Consider the following 8,573-nt stretch of genomic DNA (forward strand, 5'->3'; position numbering starts at 1 on the left):
AAAAGATTTCCAGTTTAAAAAAAAAAACATGAAAATGTCATAGACCCAGAAATTGCACATTTGGGCATTTATCCCAGAGAAATGAAAATTTATATTCACACAAAAAACTGTATGTGAATGTTTAGAGCAGTTTTATTAATAATAGCTGAAAACTAGAAACAACCCAGATGTCTTTAATGGGTTAATAGATAAACAAACTGACACATCTATACCATGAAATAACTTCTCAGCATTAAAAAGGAAGGAAGTATTGATGCGACAACATAAATCTCCAGAGAATTACACTGAGTGAAAAAAGCCAATTACAAATGGTTACATACTTTACAATTTTACAGTCAGTTCCACTGTTTGCAAGTTTGCAAGTTATCTCCATGTCTGCATGGGTTTTCTCTGGGCATTCCAGTTTCCTCCCACATCCCAAAGATGTGCACATGAGGTGAATTGGGGTGTCTACATTGTCCACATCTGACTGAGTGTGGGTATGGGTGTTGAGACCACTCTGTGATGGAAAGATGTCTTGTCCAGGGTGGGTGCCTACCCAGCACCCTGAGCTGCTGGGACAGACTCCAGCCACCTGCAACCTGAACTGGAATAAGTGGGTTGGAAAATAATGATCTTACTTTTTTAAAATTTTATTTTATTAGTTTCCAGTATACAGCACATTGGTTAGACATTTATATAGTTTATAAAATGATCCCCCCAATTGCTTTTTCTCTCCTCTGGCCCTCCACCTACCCATTACATCAATGCTAGCTACATTCCCAATGCCATGCTCCCCATCCTCGTGACCATCTATCAAATACTAATTTGTACTTCTTTAACATTTTACCCCATTTTCCAAGACCCCCAACCCCCTCTCCTCTGGCTATCACCAGATTGTCCTCTATATTTGTGAGTCTGTTTTTGTTTAGTTGTTTTTGTTTCTTAGATTCCACATTGATCTTACTTTTTATTAATCTTCCTTTTTGTTTTTATTAATCTTCCTTTCTGTATGCATAGCTCACATTTATTCCAATGTTTAATATTAGAAGTGTTTTGGGTCTTTATTTGAAAGTTTGGTGATGTTTTTGTGACCATAAATATGCTGTACAAACTTAACTCTTGTTTATATTAATTAGCCTGTGCTAAAATTGGTTTCATTTTGTATTTTTGGTTAAAGTTGCAGTTTCCAAGAAGCTATCAACAACATGAAGCGAAGACTTTCTGTACATAGGTAACGATCTGCAAGGACAACTTCTAAAATGTTAACAGAGGTTATTTCTGGATGGTAACGTTATGAGTGATCTCAATGCTCTTTATCACTCCTTTCTGTATTTTCTATTTTTTAGACTAGGCTTACTTTTAAAATAAAAATGGACTCACCAAGATGACAGAGTAGGAGATATCAGACTCTATTCCCCCACACACAAAAAATGATTATCCAAGAACAAAAATAGCTGTAGAAGAACTCAAGAATCCACTTAAGAGCCTCCGGCAACACAGGGAGTAAAAAAGCTGAGAATGACCACACAAAAAGGGTAGGAGGAACAGTTTAATTTTGCCTGCATCATCCCATCCTCCAGTATCAAAAGAGACTACTCCAGCCCAAGAGAGTTCCCCTCGCCAAGAAAAGCAGAGCAAACGAGGTAAGCAAGCAGCTTCACCAACCTTTCAGGGCACTGCATGAAGAAACTTCTTTGGTTTCACCCCATCCAGAGACTGGTAAAGTTGAGATGTCTGAAGACAGTGAGGAACAAGAGAGAAGGGCAGGAGTTACCAGTATTAGCCACGTGGTGGGAGTGACTGGTTTCCAGAGGCCTGCTCTGTAGAGGACCCCAGTAGCCTTCACTACTGAGGACCTCAACAAAAATTACAGGCACTCCATCTTCACTGAAGACCTCATCATGGACCCTACCATACTGTTCCAGAGGACTCCAAGAGTTTTCGCCTCTGAGGAAACCAATAGCCAAGACAGCCATTGCGAAACCTCTGCATATTTCACTTCTCAGGTTTCCACCCCACAAGTTTTGACATTCACAGATGCTAGCTGCTGAGTCCCTGTTCACTCCCTCTCCAATGCCAAAGCCTGGGATCAGCACTGGAAGCCAGCCCAGGCTTTTGCAGCTGAGCACATGCAAGACGCCAGCCTAGGCCCCTATGGCAGACCCTCCTGCTGTATACATGCCCATGGATAGCCCCTAAAGCCACACTGACAGCCAAGGCTCCCACAGCTGCTCATGGGCCTGGATCTGGCCCTGACTTTTGTCACTAGCCTGCATTGCTATGCTTGCCTGCACACAGCCATCCCCAACTCCTGTCACCAGCCTCAAATACTGTGTACACGCCTACAGCTAACCTCCACACTTGCACAAGTGCACACTGAAAGCCAACGTGCTTGCAATTGTTTATTGCCCCAGATTTGGCCCTGACTCCCGTCACTGACCTGCACCATTGCACATGCCTGCAGCTAGCCACCTCAGCTGTGCACCTGCACACCACTGACCCCAATTCCCGTCACTAGCTTTGACTGCTGTGTGTAAGGACCTGTAGCAAATTCCTGCAGCCATACAAGTGCATGCTGACAGCCAACGCCCCTTCCCACAGATGCTAATGGGCTTGGATCTGGCCATGACATATATTACTGGCCTGCACGTGCCTGAGAGTAGAACTTTAATGTTCTCACCATTATGACAACAAAAGGTAATTATGTGAGCTGAAGGATGTGTTAACATAATTAAATGTGGAAAACATTTCACAATATAAACGTGTATCAAGTCATCACATTGTACACCTTAAACTTACACAATGTTATGTTACTTATATCTCACTAAGCTGGAAAAAAATAATTTTGTGTACCAATGATCTAATCCAGTGCTTCTCATAGTTAATGTATAGACAGAACCACCTTGGGAATGTTGTTAAAATTCAGGTAAGCAGATTCTGATTCAGCATGTCTGAAGTAAAGGCTGAGATTCTGCATTCCTAATAAGCTCTCAGGGGAAGCTGATGCTGCTGGTCCTCAGACCACACTTGGCATGGCAAGACTCCAGCCAGCCTCCCTATCTCAGGGCTTAGATCAGACCTGTGAATTCTCTGAGATGGAAAATTGAAAACAGAATGACATCCAGAGTGCAATCACTCATCCCTGTGTCATCCAGGCAAGGAGACTGAGCAAGAAGGATTGGGCATAAAATGAGTACTGGTTGAAATTGAGAAATGGTAGTAGAGAAGAGACAGGAGGATGTCAAAAGGATCATCATTGGAAATGTGAGACACAGTAAGCAGGAGAGAAGAATGGGTCTGAAGAGCAAGAGAGAATAATGAGAGGAAGAACACAGACAAGACCAATATAATCTGGCATTGCTGGTCTGTGTTCCATAGAGTGAACACGCCACCAAATACCAGCTGTGTTCCTGAGCAATGTGAAGCCCTCAAGGAAAAAAAAAATTGATGGAAGTAAAACAAATTTGAGGAGGTGAAAGATGGTCTAATAATTGGGAAGGCATGGATTCAGTCTGAGTAGAACATACCAATTATTTTCTACTTGTTTCTATACCCACTGCTGCTATGCTATGTTTGGGAAACTTTCTCTTGGAAAGTATTTAAGCTGATAATAAAAATATTGCATACATTGGGAAAAAATAGAATTATAAAAAAATTCCAACCTACACAAAAATATATTTAATTATTTTTAGTTTACTGGAGCCAGAATAATTTCCAGTGTTTTCCTTGCCAAAGATAATTAACCATTTATTTTGTTTGTTAGTACAGAAATTTTGGGGAGGGCATAAGAGTTGGTCATTTTCAGCACTATTTTTTTTTTTTTTTTGCGAGGAGGGGTGTGGCAGTAAACTTGAGCCATCCATGAGCAGGAATTTCTACTGCTAGACTTTGGTGTCCAGAAGTAAATGAGCATTTTCATCAAGATCTCTTACAAGCAACATTGAAAGTCAGGGCATTTCACCTATATACTATATTCCCTGCTTGTAAAAAGTATGCTGAGGCGAACTGTTAAGTGAAGTGGAGGGGTGGCAGTAAACTTGAGTCATCCATGAGCAGGAATTTCTACTGCTAGACTTTGGTGTCCAGAAGTAAATGAGCATTTTCATCAAGATCTCTTACAAGCAACATTGAAAGTCAGGGCATTTCACCTATATACTATATTCCCTGCTTGTAAAAAGTATGCTGAGGCGAACTGTTAAGTGAAGTACTTTGGAGCCACCACAGTCATTAGGTGCTAATGAATCAGTGTTTCTGGTCCAGTGATATGACAAAAAAAAAAAAGAAAGAAAAATGAAAAACAGTATTTTTTTTAAACTACTAATTAAATTAGAGGAAAAAACCCTTTTATTTATCAACTTTAAAAATATTTAACATTGGTTCTATTTATGAGAAACTGCATGTTGTTTCAGAGGCAATTTATCTTGAAAGTTGAGAAATAAATTTGACTTCGGCCAACCCACATATATTGTTGCCAAAAAATGAAAAGTTTTACAAAAACGTTAACCCAAGGCTAAAATCTATGTCCTGCTTTACTTTAAATAATCATTTTCCCAGTAGTAATATATATATTCTGGTAGCATCCTTATTATTTCTGTCTCTCCTTTGGGGAACAGATTTCATGTTGTTTCATTTTGGTGAAAAATAAATGTAAATGAATCATGAAGATTCTTTAAATAAATCTTAAACCTTATTAAAATAGTTAAGTCATTTGTGTTTCCCTCCTACTGGGGCAATAAAAATTTCACTTAGTCAAGTTATTTTTGCTTTTCCTACCAGTTCCTACACTGCTTAAACCTGAAGAAAATTTCAGAGCATTAACCTCTAAGAGTTTTAGATACTATGTGACCTTATGTGGGAAAGCTGGATTTGTCATTGTCTTATATGATGTCTTTAATCTTATTCTACATAATAATGTACCAAATGTTTGGCAGGAAAAAGATGAATGATGAAATAATCAGTAGAATGACCATCCTCCTATTAAAGTAACTAAAACTTACATTTTTTTCTTAATTTATGATTATGGACTTTTTTCTTATTCTACCTGTCTGCACTTACCCTGAAGTGCATTCTTGTCACAAAATGCCCAGTTTTATCAACTAACTGAAAAAATTATTAAGGATTTGGTACTTCTTAGTATTTTCAAGAATTTTCAACCATACTGAGTTGAAGACAGCCATAAAAGGGATTCTTTTGGGATAGATGTTTATGTTCAACTCATTGTAACCAAGAAAACAAACAAGCTTCCAATCTATGTCTGTGTAATGATTGGGGTTATGAAAAACAGTGCCTGCTTAGTGCCGTTTCCAGAGGATATTTGTTCCCCTAGGGTAAATAAACTTTTAATAGTTCCCACAGAGGTGTTCTTTTTTTTTTTTTTCAAGTTTCAGATGTTTATTAATCAATGTAAACCTCAACATGATTTTGTGCATTCGAAGGGGAAATATTTCCTGGTTAAGCGGAAAATTGTGCAGATGGCTTCTGCAAGACGTTCATTCTAAGCAGCTTTTTAATGAAACATTTCATTTAGAAGTCTGGACTTTCTTTCTTCAGTTTGCTATAATCTACATTCACTGAATAGAACTTGTATTGCACATTGGAATTCCATTTGTTCCAGGGTTCTGGGTTATTCTTTCTGTCCCAAGAGACATCTGGATTGAATAATGCCAGGCGCAAGATATACAGTGCTGCCCAAGTTCCTTCAGCTCCAATAAATATGAAGAGAGGGTTCAAGATTGGATGCTTCTTGGTCTGACTGAGGATCTGGAAGAGCATGGTTGTGGCAGAGGTCTCGGGTCCGGAAGCAGAGAAAAACAAAACTGCAAGGCACAGAACTAGGTAGTCTCTCGAAGTGTTAATTCTTTTAATTAATGTTTCTCATGCAGACAATAAAGCCACTTTGAAAGTTTGAAGTTGGATTCTACTCTGTTAATACACTGTATCTAGCTTAAGGACTGAGAAAATCTGTGAAGTTAAATTGGAAAATTACTAGTATAATCTTGGTTTTGTAAGAAAAGTATTAGTCTAACACTGCCTTTTCATGTTTAGCTAGAAACTATAAATGAATGTGTTAAGGAAAGTGGTCTCCTGCTATCTTTAAGAATAGTAATTGAATTGGATCAGAATAGTATGAAAATAACTGGAATGGTATTTGAAAATAAAGGCATCCACAAGAAACCATGCTTTCCCTGGTGTGCATCTCCCCCAGGCTGACAAATGCCGTAGTGATGGATTCTAAGGAGACAACGCCTCCAGCGTTCACACACTGAGATGAGTTCATTTGCCCAAACACATACATCTCAATCTGTTCTCTGCCAAAAAACTACGAGTATAAAGGAAAATCTGACTAACTTGGCTGATTTTGGTCCTAACGTGTCCTTGAAAGTCATGAATTTGTTTAACTTTAGCACGAATTTATGTATTTTAAAACTGCTATGAGTTTCATCTTCTCATCACTCAATACAACAGAGTGTATATTCTTGTCCATAATGCAAGAGGTGTATATGACAAGATAAACAATAGGGCCAGGTAGCATACCTTACATGACAAATGAGCAATACTAATTTAGGAATCTATATTTCTTTTGAAACTTATTATGAAACTGGAAACTTTCTGTCTCTGCAGAAGTTATTCCAGGATATTTTCATAGTTCTTGGCCCTATAGGTTCTCTATTGGTTCTAAATGCCATTTACAGTACAGAAATGATGTCAATTTCTTTCTTAACACATCACTCTATTCTGTGAAGACCAAGTGCTCCTAATGCTTCTCCTTCAATGCTGTCTTTGACGGGTGACTCAAGTCTTTGAACTACTGAGAATTATCTAATTTCTGCATACACAGGTGACTCAAAATCCCTGACTCATGGTAAATAGCATCCCATTTATAGTCTGACTTGTTATTGATAACACGACCTTTACTTTTTGAATGCTCTAAGAACAACTTCAGTAATACAAACCTAGAGTTTTAAATAATTTTATATATAACGATAACCTGTATTTATAGTAATATTAAAATAATTCAAAAAACAAAAAGTAGTTTTCTGTAGTTTTAGGAGAAATTGCCAATTTTAGCATTAGAAAATATTTATAAGAAATAATAGAAATATTAGTATTTTGGTATAAAATTCTAAAAAAGTCCACTATGAGATATTTAGAAGTATACGTAGATTTACATTTTTGATTTGAGACAGAAGATGGGTGAGTGAAGATAGGTGGGAGCCAAGCAGCACAGAGAACATGCTTGTTATTCATTATGGCTCGGGGGAAAAATTACTGAAGGATCTGGAATACAGCCAGAAGAAATACCAAAAATTCTTTGTGATGAGGATCTCGTGATGCATGGGAACTCATATTCTTGGGATTGTTCTGGTAAAACACAGAATAAAATTTCAACAACATCAAAGAAGATCACCACTTAGCAGGGATTTGTGGTTAAGTGGCATCTTTCTTAGAAGTAACTTACTAATCTTTATTGATAAATATATAATTTAGTTATTTCCCCACCCCCTGCTGCTTTTCTTTTGATTACAACTACATAATTTCTTAGCTATGCCAGAGAGACAGTTCCTTTTTTTAGACAGCTTTACTGAGGTATAATTGATATACAAAGAACTGCACATATTTAATATGTACAATTTGATGAGTTTAGACATATGCAAGCACCCCTGATACCATCACCACAATCAAAGTAATAGATATGCCTCCCAGAGTATCCTTGTGCCCCCTTGTTTTTTTTTGTGTGTTTTGTTTTTGTTTCTGTGATTAGAACACTTAACATGAGGTCCATTCTCTTAAATTTTGAAGTGAACAATACTATATTAACTATAAGCGCTATGTTACATGGGAGATTCCTAGAACTTATTCATCTTGCATAACAGAACTTTATACCCATTTAATAACAACTCCCATTTCTCTCACCCTCCAGCTGCTGGCAACCACTATTGTATTATCTGCTTCTATGAATTTGATTATTTTACATGCCTCATGTAAGTGGAATCATGCAGCATTTTTTTTTCTGTGACTGACTTATTCACTTAGCATAATGTGCTCCAAGTCTATCTATATTGTCACATATGGCAGATTTTCTTTCATTTCTAAGGATGAATAATATTACATTGTGTGAATATATCACATTTTCCTTATCTACTCACTCATCAATGGACATTTAGTTTTCTTCCATATCCTGACTGTTATGAATAGTGCTGCAAAGAACATGGGAGTGTAAATATATCTTCAAGTTCCTGATTTCAGTTCTTTTGGATGTATACCCAGAAGTGGAATTGCTAGATCATATGGTGGTTCTATTTTTAAGTTTTTGAGGAATCTCCATACTGTTTTCCATAGCTTCTGCACCATTTTACATTCCCACCAACAGTGTACAAGGGTTACAATTTCTCCACAACCCTGCCACCCTAAAAGATGTAAAGGGATATCTCATTGAAGTTTTGATTTGCTTTTCCCTAGTAATTAATGATGTTGACCAAGTCATTTGTGTGACTTCTTTGGAGAAATGTCTGTTCAAGTCCTTTGCTCATTTTTAATTATTTAGTTTTTTGCTATTGAACTGTAGGAATTCCTTATATATTTTTTAGAAA

At 37.3% G+C, this 8,573-nt stretch overlaps 1 pseudogene; it reads right to left on the bottom strand.

Annotated features, from left to right (window-relative positions):
• Positions 1-5,459: 5,459 nt before the first annotated feature.
• On the bottom strand, positions 5,460-5,851 carry LOC102884087 (annotated as a pseudogene).
• Between the last annotated feature and the right edge of the window lie 2,722 nt (positions 5,852-8,573).

Source organism: Pteropus alecto, unplaced genomic scaffold, assembly GCF_000325575.1.
Source record: "Pteropus alecto unplaced genomic scaffold, ASM32557v1 scaffold766, whole genome shotgun sequence".
Taxonomy (NCBI): Eukaryota; Metazoa; Chordata; class Mammalia; order Chiroptera; family Pteropodidae; genus Pteropus; species Pteropus alecto.